General features: G+C 39.4%; 1 protein-coding gene across 2 annotated transcripts in view; it reads left to right on the top strand.

Annotated features, from left to right (window-relative positions):
- Window positions 1–24,455, top strand: part of PPP2R2B (protein phosphatase 2 regulatory subunit Bbeta) — a 603,721-nt gene that overhangs the window by 378,233 nt on the left and 201,033 nt on the right. The window lies entirely within an intron of this gene.

Genomic DNA, 24,455 nt, shown 5'->3' with positions numbered 1-24,455 from the left:
AGAAGGGGGACTTGATCTCTGTTTCACTTAACGGATCAGTTAGTCAGGATGTTCTTTTGATTGCTTCCAAGAATAGTCTTTTCGAATTTAGGTCATGTGCCCATGTGACTCATGCTTAGATGAACAATTCCAGAATGTGCCAACATCACTGGTGATAATATTGAGCAGTGGTATAAAAAAAAACCTATGCTGTGGACAAAATAAATAAGGAAATAGGATCTCAGTGCCAAGTTCTTTGGACAGTTCTTATTCATTATGATTAGGGATCCCATATCCTTCTTTAGTCAGTTTCATTTGGACATTGTTATGCCTGTGTCTGATCAGGCACTTACTCTATTAATGTAAAGGTTTCATTCATACATTGGAATAAGTGGCTGATAGGTTCTGCAGGTATCTTTACCTTCAGAAGTTAAGGTATGAAGTCATAGAAAAGGGTTCCAATTGGGTACAGATCAAATCATATTGATTTCCAGAACTTCCCAAGACTGCTTACACAGGGTCGAAATTTGTGGTTTTCAAACACAAATCCATAGGTGTTCAGAAGCCATTGATTTAAATGTCAGTGTTATTTGAGTTACCAAAATTACTTCAACATTCTTTCCTCCATATCACATATATATCTAGACACTAAAATTCTGAGAGTAGAGCTACGTGACCTGTTCATAAGAGAAACAATTATACATCTGTGTTTTCCAGACATCTCTGCAGCTCTAAAAGCAATGTCCTACTCAAGATCACCTCAAATTGTGAGGTGATTTGATATTTTCTCAACCTTCATTTCTTCCCTTTGAACCCCAGTGGTGCTTTGTACTCTCTGCTGGCATGTGTCTCTTCTATTTTATGTCCCTGTGATAGTGAAACCATTACAGAATTCCCACTTGACAGGCAGTTCTGTTTTTAACACAGATGCCAATACAATTCAATTTGTGTTAATGAAACTACATTCAAGTGTGAGCCACTGTTGGCACATGCCAGTGTTGGTATATTAAATTTATGTGCGTAGGTAATTACATTAATATACGATTCATAATATATAATCAAATTTGTCATAATCTATATAGTATCATGTTCCTCCTACCTCAAGCCCTTCTTAGTTTCCAGTTAAACCCACATAACCATTGGCCCATGTCCTCTGTCTTTACCTCCATGACATTGTCCAAAAATTCCTTGAATATCTCCCACCCCAACTCTTCGTTGTTCATCTATTCTCTCCGTTAATTCCTCCAATTCTCTCCCTAACTTATCTATTTTTCCGTAAAGGTTTTGGAATTTTTGTTTTTACCTCCTAAAATCAATGAATACCCTCAATCTCATGCAATCCTTTAATCTGTACCTCAACACCCCCCCCCTTTACACTCCTACTTCTTAATTAGTTTCCAGCTCTATTTTTGTCTGCCCTCTCCACTGGAGTGTAAGCCTTTTGAGGAGAGGGTCAGCACATCTGATTTATCTTCAGAGGTTGGCACTGTGCTCAGTCTAGAGTTGCTCAATAAGAGCTGGATGAATGAACGACAGCGTGACTTGTTACCAGGGTGACCTACCCACTCGGTTCATTGTTCCAAGTAACGATTGTTACTAAGTGTTGATTGTACTCTAGATACTTCGTGTATTCACCCACTCCATTCTCATGAAATGAGATTTGGCATTATTACCAGCCCCTCTTTTCCAGTGAGAAAACTGCCTTGTTAAATGACTTGAAATAAAGAGATACATAATGGTCTTCAACCTCACAGCTATACTCCTCAAGTGAGAATTCAGGGCAGATACGGAAGTGTTCCACACTCAGGAGCAGCCCAGTTACTTTCTAAACTTCCTGTAGAAAAGAGTCACAGAAACAGTTGAGTTCATAGAAAGAAACTTGGAACATGCTGCAGCACGGGGAAATTAATCAATCTCACAGCTGCTGCAGTGGACTCTTTCCCAGCCCAGCTCGGAGCAGCATTTTTATTTCTTTTTCTTATGTGTCCCCTTGAAATGAAAACCGGAGTATTCTGCAGATGCTGGGATTGAAAGAATCATTGTTTCCTCATCAGAAAGCATAATTAAGAGCCTCTCTGCCCATTAAATGAGGCAATGAATGCTAGCACTTTTGTAGAGTGTGAAAACACTCTGCGTTGCTTACTCTCATTCCAGAGCTGCATGGAACAGTGGCTGATGCTACAGAATTGCTGGTTCAGAATATTTCACAAGTATCTACCCAATAGTTAGGCAAAGGAAATGCCTCTAGTTTATTTAGCCTAAAAAACTATACAGAAACTCATTCTTCTGCTTCGATTACAAAATCCAGGGTCAGAGATATGCAAATTTTAAAATGTGCTGCTTCTAAATGATACATGAAAGAGATTTTTGAAATGAATGTGCTGTGATTGAATTTCTGGTCAGTCACCCAGAAGGCATTTGCAGAAGCTCAAGATTCAATTCCACTGAAAATGCATGAATCTTTGTGCCTGTAGCCAGTCTAGCCTGAGATAGAAATCAAAGGGTTTGCCACTGGAACTTCCATTAAGTGATGCAGACCCCCAGGCTCAAAGTTGGAAAATAAATGAGCACAAATCTAAAATAAGTACAATACAATGTTACTTTAAGACATCTTTTCCATAACCCTTAACCTGGCAACTAAACCTTTTTATTTTTGACTGCTTGATAAGACTAGAGTGCATTAATATATAACTTGAGTCTTTAATTTGGAGGAACTTTTAGAGAATTTGACTACTTCTTGGGAATAATCAGATTGCCTATTGCTGTTAGCCAAATAAAAGTTTCTTTGACCTTACCCATAGATAAGAAATAAGGATAAACATAATAATTTATTATAAGGGATTTATCCACAGATTATTTTGAAGAATAACAACTATTGGCTATCTTAAGTAGTTTGGGTAGCTCTACTAATTATCTTGATTTTTATTAAAACATTTTCTCAGAAATCTCTAAGATAATTTTTCTTAGAGTTGCTCAACATCAACCTTATTTGACTTAATGAAATTCCAAAGTACTAAACTTTAATATCTTTCTCCTTTTTAGCTATTTAAAGTTATGTCAGTATGCATTTATAAAATCTTACCAAGTAGTAATAGTACAGGCTAATCTCCCAATCTTCTCAAAGATAGCCACAAGTCAAGTATATCTTCTTCCGGGGCCGGGCGGGTGGCGCTAAAGGTAAGGTGCCTGCCTTGCCTGCGCTAGCCTTGGACGGACCGCGGTTCGATCCCCCGGTGTCCCATATGGTCCCCCAAGCCAGGAAGCAACTTCTGAGCACATATCCAGGAGTAACCCCTGAGCGTTACCCGGGTGTGGCCCAAAACCCAAAAAAAAAAAAAAAAGTATATCTTCTTCCAAGCTTTTCTCTACACATTTACCTTTATGTGTGTCTATACAACTTTGACAACTTTCAGGCCAGAGAGGTGGTGCAAAACTTAAGGCATCTATCTGCCTTGTGTGCGCCAGCCTAGGATGGACCGCGGTTCAATCCCCAGGCGTTCCATATGGTCCCCCAAGCCAGGAGCGATTTCTGAGTGCATAGACAGGAATAACCACTAAGTGTCACCGGGTGTGTCCCAAAAACCAAAAAAAAAAAAATCTTCGACAACTTTATGCTTATGTAAATGTTATACTAGTTATCAGTTGATACCACATAATGTAGTGGCTTAACAAAAAACACAAATGTTACAAATGTATTATGATCAATTGTCTCAGTTGTATGATATATTTTCTTTAGATAGGAAAAAAAATCCACAAATGTTTATTATCTGACACTTTTTGAGAGTAAGGAACCCCAGAGTACAAAGCCAATGAAGACCATTGTCTTGCATTTCCAATCACTCAAAAGGTTATTAAAGTCAGAATGAAACCAGGACAGTATTCATCTATCTGAAAATGGAACTTGGAGAACCTGAGTGATAACAGAGAAGGTAGGGCACTCACCTTGCATGAGTTTGACCCAATTTCAATCTCACCATCCCATATAGTCCCCCAAGTAAACCAGAAGTACAGAGCTAGAAGTAAGCACTAAACACTACTGGATGTAACCCAATGCCCTCCCTGAAACACTAAGTATCTGCCTCCCTGATGGTTCATACACATGGCTATCAGGTAAAGGACATAGTCCCTCAATGAGTGTTGGCATGAGCTTCCATACAAAACTTTCCATTGGAATCATTATTTTTATATCAATGGTCACTAAATTTCTCAGAAGAAGATAAATAATAAAGCAAAACAGTGAGAAAAGGGATGAAAGCCATAATACTTTTTTCTTGAAATAGTCTTGAATTATCAGTAATTTTTTGCCATATCCATTTCATAAGAAATTAGTTACCAAGGCTGACTCACATTCAAGGGTTCAAGGGGAGAGAGCTGAATTAAAGTCAACCTGCTCCAGGAAGGAACATCAAAAACTTTCTTGGCCACCAGAAATGTTATGTATATAATAATGTAAAACTACTAAGAGGGTAGAAAGTGCATATGATTATTTAATTTACATTTCTTGATGTTAATAATGTCTTAACCCTCCCTTCATATTCATACAAATAGGTTAAACCCATATTTTTATGCTATATACTATTCTGTGGAACTATTCAATATCCTCCTCCTGGTTTGAAACTGATGTTAGTATCCACTCTGTAACATAGTAATGTGGTCTGTGCTTTTTTTAATCATTTATAGATCAAGTACCAGTATTTCTATCAAATGATTGAGGGTGAAATTGTTGAGTTTAAGAATATACTTCTCCAATAACATAACAATTAGAGGAGCAGTAATGGAGGCACCAACACCAAACAGTTATAAGACCACTAAGTAATAAACTAGACACAGAGGGGACCATGCATTCTAGCAGCCCCTGGGGGGAGAGTGGAGGATATGGGAGGCAAGATGGGTGTGGATGTGGGAGGACAATTCGGTGGTGGGAATTCCCCTGATTTAATGTAAATATGTACATGGAATATTACTGTGAAATATGTAAGGCACTATAATTAAAATAAAAATTAATATGAAAAAAGATATACTTCTCCAATAAATTAACAAAACTGCCCTCCAAACTGCTTTTTTTAATTTCCCATCATTCTCTTTATATAGCTCTTAGAGTGACTTGTGAGTAAAAAATTTTGCTTAGGTAAAATATCTCATGGCAGTGGTTTCTTGACCCAAAGATAGATAGCACCCTGTGGACCCCCAAGAATATTCCAAGGGGCTTAAGGTGGAAATTGCAAAAAATAGAGGCCAAAAGAAATTAGAGTTTAATTGGCAAGAAAGGGACCACAGAAAGGAGCAAGGTGATAATGCAGCCATAGTTGGAGAATGGTGGAAAAGCCCTATTTTATGGGATTGAAGAGATTATTTTGTCCCTCTTTTTCTATTATTGGTACTAGCCAGTTTTCATTTTGATGGTACTAGCCGTTTTCACATGGCCTAGTCCCTGCTCTTGGGGTCGGCTTTCTTTCCCAAAAAGACTGCCTGGGAAATCTGAACGGGGAGCTGCCATCTTGGCTCACCATTCCACGTGGTGAAGCAGCTGGCTTGTGGGTGAACAGCTTGCAGTGTGGGTTCCTGGCCTGCTATGCTTTCCCAATTATGTGTGGATTATTTCCTGCTCTGGAAAAGCCACCAGACTCGCATCTCTTAAACCTACCCAGATTGTGGGCCTGGGAATCTCCCTCACTGGGGACTGTGGAACACTCAACCTACGATTTCACACTCTTATGGGTTGTCTCTTTTGACATCTCTTTGATTATGATTGAAGCCTCTCTTTTACAATTCAACTTATTTAAGAAAAAATCCAGGAGCTCGTATCTCTGAAGATAGGAAGGTTTAACTATTGTTTACAGAGGGCTTGGGAGTTCTCAGATATAAGTGCCCCTAGAGAGGCTGTATGATTAGTGATCATTCAAAACTGCTTCCTTTATTACAGTAGCAGCTAAGAAATCACACATGTAAATCCAGGCTATGGGTTTCAGTGCCAAGAAAAATACCGTTTTAGTAACAACTATGCCTGGAATTTGGCTGTAGCTTCCTAATGCTAGTATTGAGGCATAAAAATCACTGACTCCTCAGGGTTTTTGCACCATACAATTTCTCTTTGTTTCAAAGCCAAAGACCAGACTATCTTCCTCTTAACATATCACATGTGCTTTGGCTGGCAAGAATCATTAATAGTAGCTACCAGTCTTGATCAATAATTAATAATATCTGTAATTAACCACAGCTATTAACCCTGATACAGCTGCATCAGCACAAGAAGATTTGACCTGATTTATTACTATTTAGTGACCATCCCCATGCCCATTGCAAATGGCTCACCATATTCAAAATAATGCTTCACAGAGGCAACCTTGGATGTGTATGCATCAGGCAGAAACTCAGTGTAAGGTGCTGTGCTATTCAATATAGAGATGGGGGTGGGGCAGTAACATGATTAATACCTCAGGAATTTGAAATCTAATGATAATTATAATCAGGTGTTTAGCACTTCTTGCTTACCAGGCAGTGTGCTAAGCTCCTTTTAGATGTTAACACCTTTCATTTTCACAGCAGTCGTGTCTGAACAGTTCGCATTGCCATTTTGCAGATGTGTCATGAAAAATGCAAATTCTAGTTTTGTCATGGACTACTCGCTCATCTTCTCCAACTTTCTGAACCACCTGAGCCCCAGCATATAAAAAAAGCTGAGTGAGGGGCCAGAGCGATAGCACAGTGGTATGGTGTTTGCCTTGCACACGGATGACTCAGGACGGACCTTGGTTTGATCCCTAGTGTCCCATGTGGTCCCCCAAGCCAGTAGCAATTTCTAAGCACAGAGCCAGGAGTAACCCATGAGCATCACCAGATGTGGCCCCAAAAACAAACAAAAAAGCTGAGCTAATTCAATGACTGCTGAACTTCTTTTCTTGAAGGAGCTCCATGAAAATTCCATGTTCAGAGATTACTAAAGTTCATGGTGACACCATAATACAACTCAAAGACAATCCCTTTCAGACTTGGAGCCTTGTCACTCACATAGTTGACTGCCTTTCCTTCTGAATTCTTAGCACAGTGGAAAACCACCATTGGTAGTTTAAAGTTCCCCTTGCTGTGCTACAGAGATACCCAAGGTTTTAACCTCAGACTCTTGCCACATCCAGTCTTCTTTTGCTGGAAAACTCTTTGCCCTGTCACTTTATATGCAGGGTTTGCTCCATCACTTTATTCAAGTTCTTTTATAAAATTAATCAGGAGTTTTTCCCAGCCTTTTGAGAAAAATGACCACCATTAACCCATTAATCCTAACTTTTCTTGAGAATAGTACTCTTTTTTTTATTAAATATATTTTTTATTTAAGTAACATGATCATATTTGGGTTACAGTCATAACCAGAACACCCCCTTCACCAGTGCAACATTACCCCCTACTCCCTTCCCATCCCCTACCTGCATTCGAGACAGGCACTCTACTACAGTAATTTTTTTTTAAGTTCAGTAAGTTGTATTTTTTTTCCTTAAAGGATAAGAGTAAAAAAAGTATAGTAAAGGTGTAATAGTGGCAATCGCCAATGTTTGCATAGGTCCAGAAAAATGGAGAAAATGGAAAAAAAGTCCTTGACCTGATTACAAAAAGGCCTCACCCCAGAAGTTTATTGGCATAAGACAGACTCTGGGTTCCAGGCATACCAGTCTATCCAACTCCAGTCATTCTCAAGGTCCCGGTGAAACTTTTGCACACTTTAGCTATAGTTGGTATCAGACTTTTATATTTAAAGACTCTGGATTCTGTGCATTTCTTTCGTCGATGTCAGGCTGATGTGGAGCATCCTCTAGTTTCAGCATATCATTAAATGCAGAGCGATCTGCCCTGCATGCAGACTGTTGCTGAGTCAGCTGGGTGTTGGGAGTACTCTTTGGAGTAAGTCAATGCCAAAGCAGTGGTAGGTCTTCTCTGGTAGAGGCTTGGATCCTGGGAATGTTAAAGACAATTGTGGTTGTTTCCATAGATCAGGTGTGTGTGGGCGATGCCCATTCTTCTGAGACCTGAGCCAAATCATTATGCCAATGTTCAGGGTAGAAGGCCTAATTACATTACCAAATTTGTGTTCCCATCTCTATTAGATAAAAACTTGTTTGCATATGTATTATTTTCCCATTTTAATGTGCCTATGCAAAAGAGAAGCAATGCCACAAGATATTGTTGGTGCATCTGGGGGCCAACGAATAAAGTCCAACATTTCCCGTAACTTGGTATAAATGTGAAATCTATACAGAGTTACTCTTCTACCAGTATTGCTTATAAAATAAATCTCACAGGGGGGAAATCAAACAATCAAATAACTAATCTAGTGGGCAAAATTGTCACTATATGAGGATATTTGAAAAGAGTTATAGATGTAAGGGAATACATCTGAGATATACAAAAGAGATGCATGTGACCCTTTTATGTTTTAAAAAGAAAAAAAAGAAAGAAAACAAGGGTATTTGAAGACAACAGGTGATAGTTGAGTTTGCGACATGTTTTGCGGCATTACAGAACCCTATATTGTCCTTGAACTGGGGGTTATGCTGAAGCTGATTCCAGTATCAGGCAACAGTCCATAGTTTGATGGGGGCAAGAGGGGCCATCAAGCATGGGTCAACAGGCGTGTTGGTTGTAGTTATTTATATAGGCAGGAGCTGAGGACCGAGAGGGTGTCATTCAATGAGGAACTGGATGGTGGTGTTGGAGCAGAAGGTCAGTCTTGGTGTCTACCCAATCAGGAACTAAGGATAAGGAGGGTTGAATAAGAGGAAGATAATGGTTCAGGGTTTGGGTTTGAGGAGGTAGGAGAGACAAAGGGGTGAGGGGAGAGGCAATACATAAAAGACTATACAATAAAGGTCAATTTGAGTGTTTTATCAGAATCTTGGGCATCCTGATTCTATTCCTAGGAACAGTCTAGTATCAGGAACGTTTTTGGATAATGCTTAAAAAGCACCTGCGTGGGTTTGAAAAAAAGTATTACTAGCAAACAAAACAGGGGGTCAAATATACAACAGAGGGACAGCTTTCCTGGCATGTGAGCTCTGCTGGGTCCAACTGCGAGCTCCCTTTCTAGTTTGAAAATTGAATGGGAGGGGTTTCCCTCCTCCGCCTGCCCCCCCAGGGCCCGAGTTGCCAGGGCCGGCCATGAAGACCCGCCTGGCGTGGGGGGGTCCCAGTCTCCTGGACTAAGTGTTCAGCCCAGGAGAACTGTGGCCCGCTGTCCGACCAGTGACCCGAACATACTAGAAAAACAGAGGGACGGCTTTCCTGGCATGTGCGCTCTGCTGGGTCCAACTGCGAGCTCCCTCTCCAGTTTGAAAATTGAATGGGAGGGGTTTCCCTCCTCCGCCTGCCCCGCAGGGCCCGAGTTGCCAGGGCTGGCCATGAAGACCCGCCTGGAGTGGGGGGTCCCAGTCTCCTGGACCAAGGAGAATAGTACTCTTCAGAATAATTCCAAACACCTGTAATAGCGTTCCTCAGTCTCCATATCTTTTTTTTTTTAATATTTTTTATTTAAACACCTTGGTTACAAACATGATTGTGGTTGGGTTTCAGTCATATCAGATGACACCCCCCCATTACTAGTGCAACATCCCATCACCAAAGACCCAAATATCCCTCCTCCCCTCCCCGCCCCTACCTGTACACTAGACAGGCTTTCCACTTCCCTCATATATTCTTATTGTTAGGATAGATTGCAATGTGGTTATTTCTCTAACTAAACTCATCACTCTTTGTGGTGAGATTCATGAGGTCGGCTGTAACGTCCAGCCCTCCTCTCTTTTGTCTCTGAAAATTGTTGAGAAATGTCTTTCATTTTTCTTAAAACCCATAGATGAGTGAGACTGTTCTCCGTCTTTCTCTTTCTCTCTGACTTATTTTACTCAGCATAATAGATTCTATGTATATCCATATATAGGAAATTTTCATGACTTCATCTCTCCTGACGGCTGCATAATATTCCATTGTGTATATGTACCACAGTTTCTTTAGCCATTCATCTGTTGAAGGGCATCTTGGTTGTTTCCAGAGTCTTGCTATGGTAAATAGTGCTGCAATAAATATTGGTGTAAGGAAGGGGTTTTTGTGTTGTATTTTTGTGTTTCTAGGGTAAATTCCTAGGAGTGGTATAGCTGCATCATATGGGAGCTCAATTTCCAGTTATTGGAAGGAATCTCCATATCACTCTCCAGAAAAGTTGAACTAGTCAGCATTCCCACCAGCAGTGGATAAGAGTTCCTGTCTCACTGTATCCCCATCAACACTGCTTGTTCTTATTCTTTGTGATGTGTGCCAGTCTCTGTGGTGTGAGGTGGTACCTCATAGTTGTTTTGATTTGCATCTCATTGATTATTAGAGATGTGGAGCATTTTTTCATGTGCCTTTTGGCCATTTGTATTTCTTCTTTATCAAAGTGTCTTCCATTTCTTCTCCCCATTTTTTAATGGGATTAGATTTTTTTTTATTGTAGAGTTCTGTCAGTGCCCTGTATATCTTGGATATTAGCCCCTTATCTGATTGGTATTGGTGAATAGTTTTTCCCAATCAGTGGGTGGCTTTTGTATCCTGGGCACTATTTTCTTCGAGGTGCAGAAGCTTCTCAGCTTAATATATTCTCATCTGTTAATCTCAGCTTTCACTCGCTTGGAGAGTGCAGTTTCCTCCTTGAAGTTGCCTTTATTCTCAATGTCATGGAGTGTTATACCTACATGTTGTTCTATATACCTTATAAGATGTGAAGGACCTATACAAAGAAAACTATAAAACTCTGCTCCAAGAAATAAGAGAGGATACGCGGAAATGGAAGCAAATACTTTGCTCATGGATTAGCAGGATTAACATCATTAAAATGGCAATACTGCCCAAAGCATTGTACAGTGATCCCTCTAAAGATACCCATGATATTCTTCAAAGATTCATTTGGAACAAAAAACACCCTCGAATAGTCAAAGCAATTATTGGGGAAAAGAATATGGGAGGCATTACATTCCCCAACTTTAAACTGTATTACGAAGCAATAGTTATCAAAACAGCTTGGTATTGGAATAAAGACAGACCCTCAGATCAGTGGAATAGACTTGAATACTCAGAGAATGCTCGCCGGACATACAATCATCTAATCTTTGATAAAGGAGCAAGAAGTCCTAAATGAAGCAAAGAAAGCCTCTTCGACAAGTGGTGCTGGCACAACTGGCTAGCCACTTGCAAAAAAACAAACTTAGATCCCCAGCTAACATCATGTATGAAGGTAAAATCCAAATGATTAAAGACCTTAATATCTGTCTCCATTTCTTAAGTTTGTGTGTCAATGGATAGCTGAATTAAAAAAAAATGCAAAGATCTTGATATTTTATATATTGTAAACAATATAAGTAAAACAGGGTTGAATAAAGAGAGAGGAAACTGAGGAGGCAAATGAGTCAAAATACAAAGATCCTGTGAGTTTAATGGTTCATCATTATTTTTTGAAAATCTTGATGTTATTCACCTCTGGAGAGTTGTTGCTTTATGATTCCTACTAATAAGTGACATTTGAACAAACATGGAACTAGATGACCTCTTTTCTGTTCCTTTTAGTGATTCTCCCTAGGAGAGCTTTACCTTGCCCTTTAATCTTATTAATATTAGCTTCAGATACTATCCATTAGATAGCACATATTGAATGAGCTACTTTTAGTTGCTATATAAATGTGCTTTCCTACCATCCATTCTTGACTTCACAAAGCAAAGTTAAGTGTCGTCCCCTACCCGCCACATGCTCCTTTCAGTCCCTACTGATACCAGAGCATGAGGTACTCATCATCTGTTCACATGGGATGATAAGCTCTTTGAAAGTAGGACCATCTCTTTTGCCCTCCTCAAAGTACAAAGAGATTTCCGTCATTTGGATCAGTCCACCAAGGTGTGTATTTTACCTATTTTCTTTTTATTGATTAAATGAACATGCTAACATGTTATATGTCTTAAATTTTTTTCCTTCTTTATTTGAACATCTTGATTACATAAATGATTGTGATTAGGTTTCAGTCATGTAAAGAATACCCCTCTTCACCAGTGCAACATTCCCACCACCAATGTACCAAATCTCCATCCATCCCACCCCACCCCCACCTGTACTCCAGACAGGCTTTCCAGTTCCCTCATTCATTCACTTGATTATGGTAGTTCTCTGTGTTCTTTGTGGTGAGCTTCATGGAGTGAGCTGGTGTTCCGGCCCTCCTCTCATCGTCTCTGAGGATTGTTACAAAAAGGACTTTTATTGTCTTAAATTTTTTAATCTGACTCCTGTAAAAATGTATGAGACTATTCCCAAGGTCTCAACATCTAGAATAATTGAGTAGCAGCTTCCCTGTTACTCATAAAAAGCAAACTTTCTCAAACTAGTGAAAATCCCCCACTTGCGGAAAATATAATTTGTATCCAACTTACTAGCAAAACAAAGCAACATATTGTTAAACCAAGCATACCTTGAGACCAGTGGGTAAAGCCTTACAATCTTTTTAGGAAAATTGAAGACTCTCGTTCTCAAATAAAGTGCAGTTTTTGGTGACTAAAAGTATATATTTTGACTAGTAGTAGATGCCAATCCACTTATAAAATGATATCTTTATGTCAAATCTCCCAAAATTAATTAAATATTTAATACAATCTATCAAAACATCATTAGGGCTGACTTAGTTAAAAAATAAAAAAGAGGGCCTGGAGAGATAGCACAGCGGCGTTTGCCTTGCAAGCAGCCGATCCAGGACCAAAGGTGGTTGGTTCGAATCCTGGTGTCCCATATGGTCCCCCGTGCCTGCCAGGAGCTATTTCTGAGCAGACAGCCAGGAGTAATCCCTGAGCACCGCCGGGTGTGACCCCCCCCCAAAAAAAAAAGAATGAGCTGTCTCAATAATGTGAATGAATTTCAAAAAAATTAGGAATATATTGAGTGAAAAATCTTCAAAAGTATTTGTCTTCTAAATGAGGACTTCTTAAGTTTGTGATCTCTTTCACTCTATGCAATCCACATGTGTAAGAGCTGCCAGGCACTTCTCAGATTCATTATGCAGTTGATCCTGTACTAATATTTTGCTTGTTAAATATCCAAAAATGTTTACTGTTGCCAATATTTTGATACCCTGCATTCAATTCAATTATCCCATATGGATCATAACCCAAAGTTTAATAAGCTGGGTTCTATATGTTATATTTTCCTTAAATCTTGGTTACTGCTAATTTCATCTTCATTTCTATAATTTAATTTTTTCAAAGATGTTATATAAAGTGAGAACTAAGTTGCAGCAGTTAAGAAGCCTTTGTGGTCTGGAAGAAAGAAGTGAGTCTCTGACTATGAAAAAGTAATACAAAGGCACATTTTAATGATGAACATTATCTGTATATTTTTTGTATCAATATGTGTGTCCTGGTTATAAAATTGTACTATAGTTTTGTAAAAAGTTACAATTACGAATGAAGAATACATAGGAATTCACTGCATCATTTCTTAAAGCTGAGTGTAAATTTGCAATATCTGAAAATCTAAAAGTTTTATTTTTAATATATGTTTTGAGTTCCATTCCTGATCTGACCCTTTCCTTCTAATTTACTGGTCATTTCGGGTCTCCATAAACCTGGACTTCCTCTTCTTAAAAATGGGATTGTGAACATGGTCACATTATTTGGAGAGAAAATGAGCTTATACAGTGCAGTAGTAAAGAAGTAGTCAATGCCTAACTGTAGATAAGTACACAATAAATGAGCTGCCGTTGTTCTGCCATGATTGCAAGAGATCAACTCAGAAGCAAGGTCAACCCTGGGACATTTTCTAGTAAGCCAAAACTGGTATAGAGCTATAAAGGTTTATCACATTTCTTCTGTGCCAAATGAGATACATATATGTTTGTTTAATTTGAGATTTTTTTTGCTTTATTTTGGGGCTATGCCAGCAGTGCTCAAGACTTACTGCTAGTTCTGATCTAAGGGATGATTCCTGACCAAGCTCAAGGATCATAGAACCATTATAGAACCATGATCAACGTCATACAATGCAAGCACTTTCTTCCTGTGCTGTCTCTCTGGCCTGACAGGTATTTTTTAAAATAAACTCCAAAACACTTTATGCCTTAATAATAATTAATAATTTAGCAACTGAAAAAACAGCAGTATACAACAATTTAAATAAATCAGATGCCACTACTTGTCTTTTCTACCTTGGTTTTAATTCAGAAACTTACTTTTAACATCATTAAGTACTAAAATACAGTTTTGCACTCAGAAAGGTCTCCTGTTAGGCTCAGGGCCCATATAGGTTGCTGGAAATAGAACCAAGGGTCCATCCCGGGTCTGCCACATGCAAGCAAATGCCCTACCACTGTGCTATTGCTCCGGCCCTCAGGGAACCATGTGTGATGCTGAGAACTGAATCCAGGTCAGTGTACAAGCAAATGGCCTACCACTATACTATCACTTTGGCCCGATGACATTTAAAAAAAAAAAGTGAACACAAAGAACTACAAGATAGGAAGCCAAAGTGACAGCACAGTAGTAGGGCATTTGCCTTGCACGCAGCTGACCAGGACAAACCGAGATTCCATTTCTAGCATTCAGTATGGTCCCCTGAGCCATCCAGGAGCGATTTCTGAGTGCAAAGCCACAAGTAACACAAGGGCAGTCAGGTGTGGCCTGAAAACCAAAATCAAAAAAAAGAAAGAAAGAAAGAAAGAAAGAAAGAAAGAAAGAAAGAAAGAAAGAAAGAAAGAAAGAAAGAAAGAAAGAAAGAAAGAAAGAAAGAAAGAAAGAAAGAAAGAAAGAAAGAAAGAAAGAAAGAAAGAAAGAAGAAAGAAAGAAAGGAAAGAAAGAAAGAAAGAAAGAAAAATAAGACAGAAATTTAGATGGAAGACTATAGAGGTAAAAGCAGAAAAAATAAGTAAAATACAATTTTGCAAAGATATAGTTAATTGCAGGATTAAACCACCACTAATATTGAAACAGTAAGTCCCCTTTTGCTCATCCTCCCAAAAAATAATAGTTCAGTATTATTGCTGTTTTTCCCATAGACTCTCATGTGTCCTTCAGCTTCCTTAAGAGTTTGCTATGATGTTGTGGGCACCTTCCAGCAGAGATAAAGTACTGCAGTGGAAGAGTTCCTTTAGGTTTCTTTCACAACACAACAGATCCAGACTATGTGACCTGGCAGTGGGATCACTTCTATTGGAATGTTTGGGACCCTTAATCCTATTGGTTAAAGCTGGGCTTCCAGAATGATCTCACAGAAAAATATTTGGGTTTGATGTTCGGAATGATCTGGTCACATGACAAGCTTTGTATGTGTCACTTTAATGCTCACTAATTAGCAACCTAGGTTACTTTACCCAGGTAAAGACGTCAGAAAACAATATATCCTATGCTTCACAGAATAGAACACTCCAGGAGGTGGAGGAAAGAAAAATAAATCCAAAAAATTTTGTAATGTCAGTGAGAAACTGGGAGCAAGTTACTCTGGCCCTGGAGTTTATTTTCTCTAGCATATACACATTAAAAAGGAATTTGTTTTTTGGAGTTTGTTTGTTTGCTTCTGGACAACATGCAGAGGTGCTCAGGGTTTTCTCCTATCTCTGCACTCAGTGGGGCTTGGGTACATTATAAGATACCAAAGATCAAAACTGGTTGTGCCATGTACAACCTGGCTCAGGGAATGCTTTTTGATAGCTAAAAGTATTTGCTCACCTCCCTGTTACTTTTATTTCACTTAAAGAGATCAACTTTCTTCACCTGATTGTCATTCTAAGGGTCATTTTTGTTTGTTTGTTTGTTTGTTTGAGGCCATGCCCAGTAGCACTCAGGGGGTACTCCTGTTCTATGCTCAGAAATTATCTCTGGCAGGCTTGGGGACCATATGGGATGCTGAGGATCAAACCCAGGTCAAATTCCTGGAAGGCAAACACCCTACCAGCTGTGCTCTCACTCCAGCCCTAAAGGTTATTATTATCCAACAAGTGCTGCATGTAAATTATTTTTTCCCGCCCAGAGCAAAACCCATTTCAGAACCCAAATTAATATTTCTTCTGAGATGTGTGTGTGTGTTTGTGTGTGTGTGTGTGTGTGTTTTGGTGGTTCAGGGAGAAGTGATAGATGCAGTACAGTCAAGGTGGTTGATTGGGATTGCTTTCCAGGAAAGTGAGATAATATATAACCATAAAGCAGCTGTTAATTCCCCCTTTTAAAGAGAGGAGGGTTGTGTGCAATGATGAAAACCCATTCTCTGGGTCCCCAGTCTAATAGTCTGGATTCACGTGATGCATGGCCATCACAGGTGTAGCACATAATAGCTCTATATGGGCTTCCTATCCAGACCAATTAAAATCTGTCAGTGAGCCAAGAAATAACAGCATGTGCACCATAATGCCAAAACTCAAAACAAGTCCTCTAATCATTGCTTGCATTTCTAGGACAATTTGTGTTATTAAAGCACGATTTATACTTTAACTTCCCTTTCTCCTCCTGTGGAAGGCAAGAGGTTTAAATAGTGAAACTCAAGTTTCAGAGAGAGAGAGAGAGAGAGAGAGAGAGAGAGCCAATGATTTACCAAATGATAAGATCCCAATAATCGTGTCAAATTGCTCATTATAAAATCTGTAATCAATTTCCTCCTGTCCATATGGCAATAACTACCATTTATATATCAGTTAGCTTAGACAATGCTACTTATCTGTTTTCTGATTGGGTCTTCAATAGCTCCCCTGTGGAATAAGATGATTGTTCCCTTTTTACGCATCAACAAAAGCTTAAAAGCTTGGAATCATAGTAAAATCCTGCATCTTATGTGAAAATGGAAGAAGCTGTCATTTAGGTCAACTGTTCAAGAGCCTCAAGCCTCTCCTCCAGTGCTAAGAACACAGACCTACCGACTCTGAGCCATGCTTGCTATCCTTGATTCCTTGCTCTCCTGTGCCAAGCGCGTTTTTTGGGTTGGAGGCAAGACAGAACCCAGAGATGTGCTGGTGTAAACGCAGTTGTCGTCCAGGCAACTGAGCCCAGCTTTCAGCAACAGAAGAGCTCTGGTTCATGACTTTTCCCCACTACTTGGGAATTAGAATTCATATTTTCTTGTTCTTTTAACATCTGATCTCTTTAGTGCTTTCCCATATGTGTTTGGTGAAGTTACTTTTGGTTTATAGTTTCAGCAAAGCTTTGAAAGTACAGAGGTCATGAATGACCATGAATGCTCAGGTAGAGTGATCTCACAAGTAGATAAATGTCTCCCCCATAGGAAAAGAAGGGGGAAAAAACATATTCTGCAGCTTTTTGTAGTCAGAACACAATTTCCTGCAGGTGTTCTTTGTTTCTTGGCAACAACCACAAAAAGGAACTCTTTTTTGACTCTCCTGATGACTTTAGGTGAAGGCTGAGCCTTTGAGTACAAATGATTGCTTGGCTCTTGTCCCCATGGCGAGACAGGAGTGGATTTCACATATCTCACTGTTGGCAGATCAGTATTTCCATCCATTGTTTATTCCAAACGCTTTCCTCTGTCCCAGCATGTGTGTCTTCACTGGAGGAGGGACTAGAATGAGTTCTGTGTTCTCTGTGGTGCACTGAAGCCTAAGGGCCAAGCTCCTTTCATCTACAGTCAGAAATGATTCCTCCAAAGCAAATGGCTTCAAGTATCTGTTGCTGTGTATCTGCCTCCTCACCATTCCATCTGGAACTGTGGCTAATGTAGTCAATAGAGGATAATAGATCAACGTAAATAAACTTTGTTTATATTTATTTTTTAAGAAAATCAAAATTGGAGGTGAAAGAACATGCAGAGACAACCCTTATATTCTCATTTCTTTCATATTTTAATATATTATAAATATTATAAAAAGAAAGGAGTATACATCTTTAGAGATACATAAATTTATGTACCTGTGTATCTATATTTTATCTATTTATGTATCTTACGTTTTATGTATAAATACATAAATTTATTTATAATCAATTATTTATATCTTTATGGATTTTTCTCATTTCATGACGATTTTCTAAGTATAGTGTGAATAAATTCTACAGCTCAATGAAGTTACCTGCTAGCTGGCGGTTCCTCCTTAGTGGGGAGGAATCAATAGGATCAGGCAGGCCCACTTTGCATGTTGTTAAAGCTGACTTTAATCTTGGAAATCCCAGCTACAGACCACTCGATATGAAAGCAGGGTGATTGGCTGCGAGGCTTTCTCAATGCTTTGGTTAACCTATTTGGACATATTTTAGCTTGTGACTTGGTGAAGTTCTTTCTTGGGTTTTGTGATTTGCAACCTAATGGAAAAGAAGCTTGGGTAAAATCAGTTTGATAGGGAGATTTGAAATGAGTTTTAAGCTGAATCTAAAATGTAGATTAAAAAATGAAGTAATAAGGCACAGTGGAGTACAGTGTTCAAGAGATTTGAAATGCATCCAGAGTGAGGAAGGAGGTGTGAAAATGCCATCAGAAGTGCTGAGCTCAAATATAATCCCCCTTCACACTTATCCTTCCCCCAAGACATGTAGGCACCCAGACATTATCCATCCTTTGGTTTTGTTTTGTTTTGTTTTGTTTTGTTTTTTTAAAGAACACCTTTTGAGGCCTGAGCGGTGGTTCAAGTAGTAGGGCATCTGCCTTGTACGAGCTAACCTAGGACAGACCACTGTTCAATCCCTCGGCATCCCATATAGTCCCCAAGCCAGGAGTGATTTCTGAGTGCATATCCAGGAATAACCCCTGAGTGTCACCAGTGTGGCCCCAAAAAAACATAACAAACAAACAAAATACACTTTTCCAAGTCCATGGTGAGTTATAAACAGAATGCCATTAAGTTGCATCATATTATAGTTTTACTAATGTGTCACAAAATGAAGGAATCTATATTCCTACAGCATTTCCCACAAACATTTTATTCATTATCATTGAAACCCACTGCTTCAGAATGTACTGTTGGTGAGTTTCTTTCCCTCACCTAAATGATTCCTTTAATACCGTATTTTCCAGCGTATAAGACGACTTTTGAAACAAAAGAAAAAGTCAACTGAAAATCGGGTGTCCATCTTATAAGCTGAGTATATCCCGAAAAATTTTCAATATGCTGCTAAACGAAAATTGAATATTGCCACAAAACGAATTTCCCACCTCGATCCTGCACCACTCACTGCAAGGCTGCTCGACGCCTCTCTAATTCAGCCATCCAAGCAGGCTTTTTATGCATGCAAATTAGACACTCTTCTGGACCCGAATCTACACTGTATAAAGCCTGCTCTGATTGGCAGAGTCTAGAGAGGAAGTCTATGACAGTAGAAACCTTTGAACCTTTGCTTGTTGTGATTGGCTCACTGTGGTACATACAGGTTGCAGCACAGGAATGTTCTGTCTGATACAGTGAATATAGGCCCTAAACCTATGTTTTAATTGCAAAATTAGGGGGTCGTCTTGTACACCTGGTCATCTTATACGCCAGCAAATACGGTAACTATTCATGACAATCTTCAGACCATAAGACAAAGCAAGAGTTAATGTAGATGAAAAGATCATATAAACATAATGCTTAGTGTAGCATCTCATGTCTCATTCTTGTTTCTAGTATCCTTTTACTTGAGATTGTGATAACAAAGTAGCATAAACTGTGGGCCTTTGTCAAGGCTGGCTGAGCTTCAGGTATGGAAGTTCTGAGGATGGTGTGTGTTCTTACCTTGGATGCCTTGCTGCCAATCTGAGGCCTTCTTGGACTTGGAGATACATCACCCTTCTCTGCTTCCATGTTCACATGTTGTGTTTTCTCTCTTTCTCCCTCCCTCCCCTCTATGTGAATGTTAATCACCTTGTCCTTTTTCTAAGGACACTAGTTCTATTGGATTAGCCCCCACCCCATTGACCTCATCTTAATGAAATGCATGTGCAAAAACCCTGCTCCACATAACACTATATGTTCATATATTGGAATGATGATTTCAACCTCTGAATTTCAGTAAGATATAATTCACCCTATCACAATGACTACTCTTTAGTTAATCCTTAAGTTTGATGATTTCCTTCTTCATGATAGATCTTTGCTTCAAATAAAAAATTTGGAAGAAGGAGAGGAAGGGGATGGAGAGGGGAGGGGTGGGAGAGAGGAAGAAGGGAGGAAGAAGGGAGGAGGAAGGAGGGAGGGAGGGAGGGAAGGGAGGGAGGGACAGAGGAAAAGGGAGGGAGGGAGGGAGGAAAGGGAGGGAGGAAAGAGAGGGAGGGAGGGAAGGGAGGGGAAGGTGGGAGGGAGGAAGGGAAGGAAGGGAGGGAGGTAAGGGAGGGAGGGAGGAAGGAAGGAAGGAAGGAAGGAAGGAAGGAAGGAAGGAAGGAAGGAAGGAAGAAAGGAAGGAGGAAGGAAGGAAGGACGGAAGGAAGGAAGGAAGGAAGGAAGGAAAGAAGGAAGGAAGGAAGGAAGGAAAGAAGGAAAAAAAGTAGGGAGGAAGGGAGGAAGGAAGGGTCACCAGTCTTGTAAGAAGTAATATTTTCAGCTGTGTGCATCTTCAACATCACAACAGTAACAACAAAGGGAAAAAGGAAAACTTTTACAAAAAAGAAAAAAAATTCTGTGGAGGGCCAGTACAGAAGGAGGGAAGTGAGATGGGTACAAAATTGAAGCACAGAATAGAGTATTTTCAATATCCCTGGTTTGAAATTAGCACTCATTCACAGTGCTTATGGGCAGGGCAATGAGGACATTTGGCCAAACCAGTCCAGCTGAGCTAGTCATTACTTACAGCCAAAACAGTCTGAGTTTGGCAATGGTCTGACTGTATTGCTAGCCTCAGGGTTCCATGTCCTTGCTCAGTGAGCAGGCAGCAGGCTGCCCAAACTGCCCACCCATCCAGGATGGTGTAGAATCCCCCGTGCCATTGACATAGTGTGTATTATAGTATTACTAAAACACCCATGGAAAAAAATACCCTTTGGAGTAATAAAGTCTCAAATTCAGCAATTTCTGCAGTATCACAGCAAAATTCCCCAGCTGTTGTGATAGTTAGCCAGTAATTCTTCAAAATGGTTCTCTTCTGACACATACACAACGTTTTCTTTTGTAAGTACTGAAGGTTTGATTCCTCCAGAGCCCATTACATAGACATATTGGCCCCTGAGATAATTACAAGAAAATAGTCTAATGGGCTTGATCATGGAAATCCCATTACCTTCGTGAAGAATCACCAGTAAGAATCTAAGTTTTCCCCTGGGAAAAAACACAATTTCTATAGAAGCATAGAAAGAACATTTAATTCACCTGACTATATTTGAAAATGAGGACTATCATTGATTTGTCAAAAATAGGATTGTTAAATTATCGTATTTTACTCCATCTTTTTAGGGGGGCTTTTAGCTTCAACTCTATGCTCAGGCATCAATTCTGATGGGGCTTGCAGACCTATTTGTGGTGATGCTCAAGATTGAACCCACCTCAGCCACATGCCTGACTTACACCCTATTTACTGTACTATCTCTCTGTTCTCTACCCCACTTTTTCTGAAAGAATTTAGGTTGGCATACAAAGGTGTAACATATGTGACTAGAATTTAGAAGTCATATGACTTTAACACTGTGAGTTAGAAGGGAAAGTCTGCTCTCTGGTTCATAAAATCAATGGTCCCTGGCCTGATTGGAGCTATGGGTTTGTTTACTTCCTCCTGTAATGTGGCCTTTGTGGAGTTGTCATAGTCATAGTTTTTGATCCCAATACTGGGTGTGAAAAAATACACAGTGGTGCAAAAGGAAGCAGTATTTGCTTCCAGGAAACTGGGGGGGGGCTCTATGATAGGTACCCCCACTTACTTAAATTATACCTGCTGCTGAGTCCTGCCATCTCCAATTGTACATTATGAGTTACATGGAGATTTTTATATTTCAGCTTCCCAGGTCTCATTCTTAGGCATCTGCATGAGTAGAACTGGGAAATCTGCCTTTTCTTTATGTATTTTTTTATTGGTTTGGGGCCACACTCAGTGTGCAGGGTTTAATACAGGTTCTGTGCTCAGATATTATGCCTGCCCTAGAAGGCTCAAGGGACGTATATAGTGTCGGGTATTGAACCAGGTACATGGTGTGCAAGGAAAATACCCTACCAGCTGTACTCTCTCTGGCCCAGAATCTACATTTGTATATCCCCTGGGTGGTTATGAGCCCTATGACCTAGAAAATATAATTTAAAGATTTCTGTACTCTCCTGGGGTCTTCTTACTTTTAGAACACTAATAGTATCATGCTGTTTCTTCAAAGTGGCACTTCCATGTCTAATTTAAAATTTAAAAAAATTAAATAATGATTGGCTAGGAAAATAATGTAGAGATAAAGTGCTAACTTTATATACTACTGACCTAACTCAATCCCTGGCATCATACCTCAAGCACTTTGAGGGGTCATTCCTGAGCACTTCACTGCGTGTAGAGCTCTCAATTAATAATGATAACTTCAAACTATCCATTTTTCAGTACTGACAGAACTCATAAAATTTTGTTTTTTCTAAGCTAAGCGCTCAGAAATTGCCCCTGGCTTGGGGGAACCATATGGGACACCGGGGGATCGAACCGTGGTCCTTCCTTGGCTAGCGCTTGCAAGGTAGACACCTTACCTCTAGCGCCACCTCACCGGCCCCTCATAAAATTTTAATAGCTATCAGTTAAGAACTTCAGTGTGTGCATTACTCTATATGTAATCTTTATTATTATAAAGATCATTTTAAATGTACAGGCTTACATTCATGAATGGGATTAGGCAGAAGATAACACCACAAGATCTTTTTTTTCCCAATGGAATCCAGTAACTTTTTCTTTAGGGGTTATGTGAGTCTGAGTTCTGCATTTACACAGTCCTCTTCCAATGATAGTTTCAAAACTCCTCATTCAGAACTCTACTTAAGAACATTTTCCTTTTTTGTTTGATTGTTAGTTTATGGATCACACCCAGTTGTGCTCAGGGGTCACACATATGATGGTACTCAGAGAATCACATGCAGTGCTGAGGATCAAACCTGGTCAGCCTTGAGTAAGGTAAGCATCTTACCCCTGTATTATACCTGTCTGACCCTAAAACTTTGCACAGAATAGGTAATATTAATTGTGAATGTGGGAAACATGAAAAAATTCTATTCTAAGGTTTATGTTCTTTTTCTTGAAATCTTGTTTTCCCTCCAAGCACTGCTCTTCCTCTACCTCTTCATCAGCTTACAGTTAGCTCTGCCCTTTCACTTGCTACCTTTGTGTGAACTGTTAGCAGTTTAGCTATATACCTTTTTTTTTTTAACAAAGAGTGCCCTCAAAATTACATTTTCAGAGATACCTGTGTATTCAGGGATTTGTCATTGTGGTGGAGATTTTTAGATTCACTCTGATGAAAGTGTTTTCCCTTACTTTAAGAATAAACAAACACTTCAATTCATGCATCTAATTACAAGCAGTCTAAAGAATCTAAGTTAAAAATGCCTCTTCCATATCATCCTCTATTAAATAATTCTCTTCAATTCTACAAAGAATTTGTAAAAATAGGCATTGAACTTCTCTTATTCAGTTGGTACTGCATTTGTGCTGCTCATGATTCCAACAGAAATAGACAGGAGAGAGGTCTGAGGGGTTCTAGGCAATGCACTGAAGGTAGCAGTCAGGAATGAGCAGAAATAGGGGAAGCACCACAGCAAAGCTTTGCCAGGATTGCCTTAGCATGTTCTTGGAACCTGAGTATCATGCCTGTGAAACACCCTCGATGCCTCTCCTCCTTCATCTAAGAGAACTTTTATCATAAACTATAAACTTGTTTCTCCAGTAGCATTTAGACCTGCTTCCTTCTTCTGCCCACTCTGGACCTCCATTTGTATACCACATGGGCATTTCTGGAATCCATTAATGTCAAGCTTTATGCCCATTCTCATGAGCTGTATCCTCTCCTAATCCAATTCTCTTCCTTCTTAGCCTTTTGGCCCAGTAGATCTTATTTGCCCTTATGACTTTATTTAAGCTGCCTTCTCCAGGGACTATCTCTGTTTAAGTTTTAAGTTCCCTGTTTAAGTTAGGTTTCCATTCTAAATGTTACTGCACTTCTTTGCTCTTACCCTTAGCTTAATTTCTATCATACTATATAAAAGAGGACCTCTTCATATGCCTTTATCTCTCACCAAATAGCCTATATCCTCAAGGACAGGACTAGGCTGCTCACAATTCTAGTCACACTAGCTAACACAGCATTGTTAATACATATTTGCATTAATCTAGTGATCTATTTTAATCTTAGAAAACCCTCGACATAATTCATTTTAAGATTTTCTACTCTAAGGAGTGGAGTCTATCATTGGAATTTAAACACTCTCTGACCAAGTTTTTGTTCTTAAGACATTTGGCTCTCAGTTACTTGATATGCACAGAAGCAAGAAGTGAGTTGAGGCCAGTTAATTAAGAAAGAATCACCTGTCATATGCTTAGCATTTTGTAAAATATTTGGGTAAATAGTGATATATGAGTTTCTTCCT

This window comes from Suncus etruscus, chromosome 4, assembly GCF_024139225.1.
Source record: "Suncus etruscus isolate mSunEtr1 chromosome 4, mSunEtr1.pri.cur, whole genome shotgun sequence".
NCBI lineage: Eukaryota > Metazoa > Chordata > Mammalia > Eulipotyphla > Soricidae > Suncus > Suncus etruscus.
Note: the sequence above shows the minus strand (reverse complement) of the source record. Positions and strands in the feature narration are given on the sequence as shown.